The sequence below is a fragment of the Symphalangus syndactylus genome, chromosome 17, assembly GCF_028878055.3.
Source record: "Symphalangus syndactylus isolate Jambi chromosome 17, NHGRI_mSymSyn1-v2.1_pri, whole genome shotgun sequence".
Taxonomy (NCBI): Eukaryota; Metazoa; Chordata; class Mammalia; order Primates; family Hylobatidae; genus Symphalangus; species Symphalangus syndactylus.
Genome location: NC_072439.2, coordinates 61944535 through 61953883, shown reverse-complemented (window position 1 = coordinate 61953883; position 9349 = coordinate 61944535).

The window sequence follows — 9349 nt, the reverse complement described above, 5'->3', positions numbered from 1 at the left end:
AAGAAGGAACCTAACTGTATTTCAGGGCTAAGCCCAAGATTCTACCCTGATGTTCAGTAAGTTAAACCACAGACTTACACAACAGGAAAGCAAAAAAGCCCAAACTCCCTTCCCAAAGGGCAGTGGGAGCACACATTTCTTAGCTCAGAAAATACTCATAGAAGTTCTACATATTGCCACCTATTCAGATAACCGGGAATGGTCAGCTCATATCACATGGGCCTTTTTTAGCTTGCTAGGCCATCTGTCATCTCTCTTGTACTCAATCCCTTTCCTCTTAAAAAGATGCTTATAATTTTGTCAATAATTAATGGACAGTTATCACTTGAGCCTGTCATCTCAGTTTATAAAGCATATTAGGTTCTGATATCTAGCAGGCTTAATACGCTTCAGAATTGGCTCTGTTAGAGACCTTATGAGAACATTGAATCTCAAGCGGGGGCTTTTAAGACACTTGCCATCTTGAAAAGACACGGAGTTTTAAGTTGTTTCATAAGGTCTAAGAAGTGGTGGAGAAACAGATTGGTGAGGAACTGCGTGGGTAGTGAGAAGCTAGGAGTAGAATTTCTCTATGAGATGGTATTGAACACTTATTCATTCACCTCTTCAACATGTTTGTGAGTGTTTATTTAGGTCCTATTAAGTACCATTTTCTGGGCTGGGCATGAAGAAACACAGATAAATGACCTTCCCTGCCCTCAGGGGGTTTATAGTCTGGTTGTAGAAAGGCAAAAACAATGACAAAACTACACACTTTCTGAAAGGAGGGCACAGTGGAAGCAGAGAGGAATAAAAGCCTAAGAAAGCAAAGGAAGGCTTTCCAGAGGAGATGGCATTTGAGCTCAAAGTAGACAAGGTCATCTTAGGAATAAAGAATGTCATAGGCAAAGTCCTGGAGGCCAAGGAGAGCTTAGAATCAACAAGGAGCTCAAATTTCTCCTGCTCAAAAACTGAAAAGGAGAGTGCCTAAAGATAGGTTGTAGAGGGAGGGAAGACAGAACACAACAAGCCTTGAATATCACGTGAAGCGTTTGTATTTTATTCTGTGGGAGACAGGCTTTTAGGAAATTGGGCAGGGCCATGTCAAGATCAGACGTCTGTTAGAAACATTGCAAGATCACTTTGGCAGCTATGTGGAGGATGGATTGAGATGTTGGGATAGGACTATAAGATTAGAGACAACAGTACAGTCAGGATGCTTTCAGTCCTGACAGAAAGTCTGTGTAAACTAATTCAAACAAAATGGAGTATTATTGATGATTATTATAACAAAAATGTTCAAAGGAGAAACTGGCTTCAGAGGAAATTCAAGAACTCACAGGATATCATCAGGGCTCTTTCCTTCTCCTGCAGCATCTCTCAGCTCTGCTGCGCTCCTTGGCTTCTGTTGCGAACTCTCTCTCCTATAGTGGAAAGAGATGACTGCCAAGCTCTTATTTTCTCATTTTAGCAATCCCAGTATCCACAAACCAATTGCAGAGAAGCTTCTGATTGGCCTTGTTGGGGTTACGTGCCCATTAATGAACCAATTATTAGTGGAGTGTGGTGGAATTCATGTTTTGATTAACTGCCTGGTTCATACCTGTGATAAAGGGGACAGGTCGCCAAGTCTGACGACAGTCCCAGTGGAACCACAGGGGAGCTAAGGAAGAGATCCTCGAGAAAACAAGAAGAATGAGAACACGCATTGGCAATATAAAAACTGCAGTTAACACTGACGATGAGAGCAGAACTTAATTGCAATATGATAGTGAAAATATAGACAAACAAAAGATGTTTGGGGACGTATAATTGAAATCAAGACTTGGTTTTTATTCACTTGATCTTCCAAAACAAATAGATTACTGCCTTTGGCAGCTCCCTGGATGCTTCTCTGGGAGAAGATTCCAGGTGTTGGTAGCCAGAGAGGGCTAAATAAATATATAGATACATTTATAAGTAAAAATAAATAAGAAAAAATTTACAAATAGATATATGGATTTATTTACTTATGATACCTTTCCTGGTTCCTCAAAAGAATTTGAGGCAACTTAGAGAGTTGGTACAGCAAAGTAAGAGTCACATTATCCAAAGCTCTCATCCAACTTTTCATAGGTGAGCTGCAAATTTACTTCCTTGCTTCCTGGAAGCCAATGCAGGCAGGACAATGACATGATCAGTCAAATAATTTACAGTGATAATCAGAGAAACTTGACTATTATTGGTATCGACATCTGAAAGGAATATCTCCCTCGGTGCTCATAAAGTTGCCATTGTGTAATGCGGTAAATATCAGTCTGTCAGTAAATATAATAATGAGTTTTGTGGGGCTCTTTCTTAAAAGGATTTTCAGTGGTGACCAATGTCATGTAGATAAAACATTGGTTAATAGAAGTAATGTATTTTGTATAATAAATCCAGATATTTTGAAATCTTAGAAAAGCCAGGTCAGCCCAGGCCAGATAAGTTGTCAGTATTTACTTAGCAGTGAATCCCTTTAGTCAGGGCATTTGCTCCTCATCACTCCTTATAGTCTTGCATCCAGCTTGCTTCAGTTATTTGTTTGTATTATCAGTCTGGCCCCTATATGCATTTATATTTGTGACCCGTGGAAAGACGTGCATGACCAGGGTCTGTCTAGCCCTTTCCCTCTCTACACTTTTCAGCTTCCATATTAGTACACAGTGATTTCTTTTCCTCTTCCCAGCTGCCTTTGACAGTAGTTTTCTCAAGTATTTCTTCCATTCTCTTTCAGTCATCTTTGAGGAAGGAGTGCTCACATTCACTCTTCTCCTGCTCTTGGCTTCAGAACCTGGAAGGTAAAGCCACTGACTTCCTGAAAACCCAGCAGCTCCACTTGCAGTGGCATATAAGGTCCATATTTATGGATGGCTTGCATGACTGGCTTGGAAACTGACGCCAAAGGAATTCCCATGAAAATGCTTTTGTCTTGAGCCAAGGAGCCTGGGGTAACTTTGAGTAAAGAATGACCATGACTACTTGTTTCAGAAATTTTAAGTAGCCCCAAGATTTGGCTTTCATTTTCTGGTGTGATGTGAAAGAAATGCCACTTGCCCAATTAATTGGTAGTAGAGGAAAATCCATGCAAGCACCTGAAATGAGAGTCATTTGTATGTGAACTTCCTACTTTCTTTAAAATTCAGAATTCTCAGAAGGACGAGTGAGTGCATTTGGCCCCAGCTAGCAAGTACCGATGTTCTAAAAGCATCATGTGAAGTCAAGGCAATTGGGATGTTTTACAGGAGCGGTTAACTATCTTGACAACAACTCTTTGATGATTTTATAGCCAAGAATTCTTGACAATGAGCAGAATTTAGGAAGTGACACACATGTGTGTACTTTTAAAAAAAGGAAGTAGGCATTTTGACTTTTCATTTCAGTGGATTGGAGAGGGCATTATTAATACAATATTGGCACACTGTTTGTCTATGTAAATTAGGGGACTGAACTGAAAGAAATGAGAGATTTTGCATGTTCTCACTCATATGTGGCAGCTAAAAATTTAAAAAGTTGAATTCATGGAGATAGAGTAGAATGAGGTTACCAGAGGCTGGGAAGGGTAGTGGGGAGTGGGGGACAAAGTGAGGATGGCTAATGGGTACAAAAATATGGTTAGAATGAATAAGATCTAGTATGCAGTAGCACAATAGGGTGACTACAGTCAACAATAATCTATTGTTTATTTTAAAATAATTAAGAGTGGAGTTGGAATGCTCCTAACACAAAGAAATGATAAATGCTTGAAATGATGGATATCCCAATTACTATGGTTTGATCATTACATATTAAATGCCATATAAAATCATTACATATATCTCATAAAGATATACAACTATTATGTAATTGTAATAATTAAAAATAAAAATAAATAAATAGGAAGGAAAAGAGAATGAGACAGAGAAGACCGGAAATACAATTTAGATTCAAAACCAAGATGAATTAGCTAGGACTCTTTCTTGTAAGGAGCAAATGAACAACACATTTCAAAGGTGGCCAAAAAAGTATCATTCAAAACTTTCATGTTTTATTGTTTATTGTTGGCTGTGCCCCTTCCCTCCAAACCACATTCATTTATTTATACTTTTTGCGTTATTCTTGCTTACGTGTTTGTGGGAAGGTAGCCCCCCAGATCAGCTTGGGAAGTAAAGGAACATAAAAAGAAGTTTGTAGGTCGGGCTCAGCAGCTCATGCCTATAATCCCAGCACTTTGGGAGGTTGAGGCAGGAGGATTGCTTTAAGCCTGGATACCAGCCTCGGCTACAAAGTGAGACCTCATCTCTACAAAAAATTAAGAAAAAAACAGCCAAGCATAGTGGCATGTGCCTATAGTCCTGGCTACCTGGGAGGCTGAGGCAAGAGAATCACCCAAGCCCAGGAGTTCAAAGCTGCAATGAGCTGTGATCATGCCACTGAATTCCAGCCTAGGCGACACAGCAAGACACTGTGTCTAAAAAAAAAAAAAAAAAAAAAAAAGTTTTTATATATTCACATATTGCCCCCATAATTCATTAAACCTCAGGTATTTAGCCCCTTCAAAGCTGCCGCTGACAAATGCCCTGTAAGCCTTAGCACACATGGGGCGGGCCTGGCTCTGAGCTTCACTGGGTCCCACTGTAGTGCCTGAAGAATGTCCTCACAGGAAACTGCAGATTGGTGACAGACGGGCCTGTCAGTGGCTCTAGTTTTTACTCTCATGGAAGCAAAACCCACCAGGCACTTTTTTGGCTAATGGGTTCAAGGCACCAAAATGCATTTAGAGGTGTTGGCCGTGGCAAGGCCTGCAGTGGAGCTGCCAAGTTCTGCAGATGCTGTCCCAGGTCCCCCTGGCCTCTCACTGAGTAGCTCTCCCATTCCTCCGTCCTCATGTTCAGCCAAGTTTCCTCTCTTGCTCTTATGCTGTCGCCCTGAAGGCCCAGCGCTCTCATCTGCAGTGTGGTGAGACTGGTTTGCAAACTCCAAAAAGCCCCATGTCTGTCTTACTCCCACTCTTAGTTTAGGCAGAACTGCAGGGAGATAGATTTATTACTCCCATTGAAACATCCCCACACCTAATTATTCTTCCTGAAGCATTCATTACTTCCCTTAAAAAATTACTTAGAGCACCCGACTGGTGTTCTATTCTCAATCTGATTTGCATCAGAGACAATGACACATTCTCAAGTCAGCCTTCTTGAGCAGCAGGGACAAGAGTCCTTCACTTTGATGGAAGGAGGAAGTGGATGCTTTGTGATAAACAGTAAAGCCCTTTCTCCCCAGTGCCTGTAAAAGTCAACATCATTTTCACCTTGAACCCTCACATCGAAACTGCTCTCAAGGTGAACTATGGATCCCTGGCTGACTTTCACATGCCCTTTCTAATGCATGGGGATGTTATGTGACCTAAAAAGCTCCTGCACAAGGTGAGATGATACGTCATTACAGATTGTAATTTCTACTGTGAACTAACACACATCTGGAAGGAAGTAACTTTATGAGGCAGAAAATTGAAGCACTCACTTCCAGCCTTGCCTATGCTCAGGATACACACCACTGTTTTCTGAAAAGCCAAAAAAGCAAATAAGGTATTGATTGAATATAAAAGAAAAGAGAATTTGGTAGTAAATAATAAACAGGAAAGTTTGAATGCCTAGTCTGGAGGGTGAAAATAAAATCACTTTCCCCATAAGTATTACTTTACTACCTTGTACTCTTGTACTGTGGTGCAGGGAAGTGGATTCAGTCGTTTTTAAAACAAGGACTGTGTTACAACCATAGGCAGACCATTGTTCTAGAACAGAGAAATGTACAAAAAGAAGTTTGCTACAAAAAAGAATTTCTTATGACCAATTAGTCTTGGTGAATCATTTCTTACCAAAGCTACCAAATGAAATGGCTTTAGGATACTCACTCAGAAATTAAAAGGACATTTTCATTTTGCACAGCCAGACCATTAATTCATGAATTATTTAATATAATGTTAATTTATACTGACAACTGACTATAAGCCTCAATTAAAATATCCTGAAAAACTCATTACCCATCAACCTATTTCATAATGAATGTGTCACATCCTATTTAGAAAAAATAAATGAACACCAGTGCAAACGGTAATTGTATATTGTAAGCATCAGAATTCAGCTGAGGTGGCAGTAATCAAAGTGTGGTCTTAAAGATCTTAGAAACCTAAGACTTTTCCAGCTAGACACCAAATAGGTCTCCTGTTGTCACTTAACAATGTTTGTGTTTCTGGCATCATCATAAATTCCATATTCTTGTTTCTGGCATGAATTGTTTGTTCATGACAAATCTCATTTTCATCAACTTCTGATTTTTGTCCTAATGGCTAAAGGAAAAGATAGAGCAGAGGAAAAGATTTAAACTAAACTGAAGAGGTCCGTTAACTGACAAAAGGGTCAATCTCTGACCTAGAGATGATTTTCTATAGAAAAGAAGCAGTGTGGCATGGTGGTTAAGAACACAGGGTTTGTCTAACTGGATCTGTGTTTCAGCTCTTTCTTAAACGATTATGGCTGTCCTTGTTAAGGACTTGCATTAGTTAGTGTAATGCTAGCTGTTGTAACAGATTCAATTCAGTATAAAGGCACAAATGTAATCATAGTTTACTTAATCACTTTTTTTTTCCAGTTTGAGGTGAATCCTATTGGATGGCAGGTAACTTTCTCCATGCAGTAAGTCAGGGACCCAGACTTTTTCCATCTGGTGACTCTGCATCCCTCTAGGTTCTTGTGATAGTAGCTGGTACAAGGAGAAAAAGAATGGAGAGGGCAAACCCTTTCTTTCAAGCCTTGGCTAGAATTAAGGCACATCACATCCACTGACATTCCATTGGTAAAAATGTGTCATGGGATCACATCTAGGGCCAAGGGGCAGGGGGCTGGGAATGTCTCTCTCTAGCCATTTCCCAATAACAATTCCAAAACTATAAACACGGTGGAGAGGCATGAATTTTAGCAGACTGTTGGCTAAAAGCGCTGTTTATCAGAGATGACAAATTTTGTGGAAGGAAATTTTTCAGATCTTAGATTAGATTTGTGGGTAACTGAGGGATTAAAAAAAAAATTGACCAGTCATGGGGGATTAAACTTGAGAACAGTGAGATTAAATTTGAAGTCAGTCAGTCCCAGGGGCTCATCCCTCAGCTAAGAGGAGAGGAATTATAGATCAGAAGAGTAGAGTGACGCCAGTTAACAGAGGCGTCAAAAGGCAGAGTCCTAATGATTACAGCTTCTCATTGGGCCAATCTTCAAGGGAGGACTGTCTGCTTGGTTCTGTGCTGGGGGCTACAGTTATAAGGGTGGCTGAAGTTTGCCTCTACCCTTAAAGAGGAAATAGAGAAAAATCTGTACTCAGGAGGCAGAGGGGAGTTTTTGGAGGCTAAAAGTGTGTGTGTGTGTGTGTGTGTGACAGAGATAGAGAGAGAGGCTCTAGTTGAATCTTTGAAGATGAAAATGTGTTGGTGTGGTCCAATTTCATTGCAAGGAATCAAACTTCTCTGCAATGGCCCCTCCTGGTCTTCATACCTACCATAATTAGCTCTCTGTACTCTGAAGTATTTAAGCAGTACCAAGGAATGGTTAAAGAAAAAGTGAGGTAATCATAGAATAAAAGGTATAAATAGATGTTAAGTACAAGCATAATTACTGGATCACTGTTTCTGGTGGCAGAAATCTGAAAAGATTCTTAATGTCCATCATTAAAGGGAATGGCTGAATAAGGTATGTTCCACCAACACTGGGGATTACTACAAAGCTATTAAAAAGAATGACTTTGGGCCAGTCACGGTAGCTCACACCTGTAATCTCAGCACTTTGGGAGGCCGAGGTGGCAGATTACCTAAGGTCAGGAGTTCAAGACCAGCCTGGCCAACATGGCGAAACCCCGTCTCTACTAAAAATACAAAAATTAGTCGGGTGTGGTGGCACACATCCGTAATTCCAGCTACTCGGGAGGCTGAGGCAGGAGAATCGCTTGAACCTGGGAGGCGGAGGTTGCACTGAGCTGAGATCGTGCCACTGCACTACAGCCTAGGTGAGATGAGACTCTGTCTCAAAAAAAAAAAAAAAAAAAAGAAAAGAAAAGAATGACTTTGATCTTTACGTCCTGACCTGGAAGGATGTCTATGGATAAAGCAAGCTACAGAGATCCTACCTTTGTATAGACAAATAGAAATATAAAACCCCATGCATGTGTATCTGTATAAGCATAGAGAGATGTGTTAGAATGCATTCCAAGTTTTAGCACTGGTATTTGGAGGAGGGGGTGGGACTTGCAATTATTAGCTTTCTCCTTAAGCATCACTGTTTTGTAAATTAATAATTAATAAACAGGAAACAAAACTACAAGTATGCCTTAAATCTCAGAAACTGGTAAAATTCAGAATTTTCCCACCACCTGAGCTCTGATCATTTACTTTCTATTCAACATTTATTTATTCAGTATTTCCTGGGTGTCAGGTGCCTTTATAAACATTATTCAGTCTTTATAATAATGAGGAGATGATATTTACAGGTGATAAGACACAGACAGCTTTAGGAACTTGCTCAGGGTCAAATCCATGGGAAGATGGAGTCAGCATTTGTGGTCAGGTGCTTCTGGCTCCAGAGCCTGCACACTCTCATCTACACCTCACTCTCTAAAAATGGGAAGGAGAAGCAGAACTTGATTTTTGAGGTTAGTCTAGCATTCTAAGCCTGATTAACTAGTAAAGGTCCTAGTTTACATGTGGAAGGATGATCTAGAGCAGGTAAGAATCCTGTTGGATATAATCCCAGTCCTTGTTGACAAGCCTAAACAAAAATACTGGAAAGACTCAATCTCGAAAGAATTCCCTTAGAGAATCACTTGGTGACATTTCTACCACGGGCAGAGAAGGCTGAAAGGAACACCAGCAAATTAAATATAACTCTCCTCTGAGTATCTCAGGGCATGGTGGGAAGAACAGTTGTACTATTAGCTAGGCTTTGACCCAGAGGTATTCTCAGAAGCCCTTTGTGGGTATAATCTCATTTTCTCTCTTTTCTTCTCCAGTTGGGAGCTATTCGGTTACGATTATGGGCTTCAAACAATTAGAAGAGCTTAGAGGCCATGAATTTCTTCACAACATGCATTTCTAGCCAGAGACTGCGTGGCTTAAGACACAGAGAAAACACATTTCTAAACTTTTACCGGAACTGGCAGTTCTGGTAAGGATTTTAAAATGTAAGTCTTTTGTGGTGGGCTGAGTTTTAGCACCAGGGCTCCAGGTCGTGAGTGTCACCACAGGAGGTTCAGAAGGCCACACTACCTTCTCTTGCTTGGACCTGTGTCCATAGCACTCTTTCCAGCTGTGCTCTCCCCACAGATTGCAAAC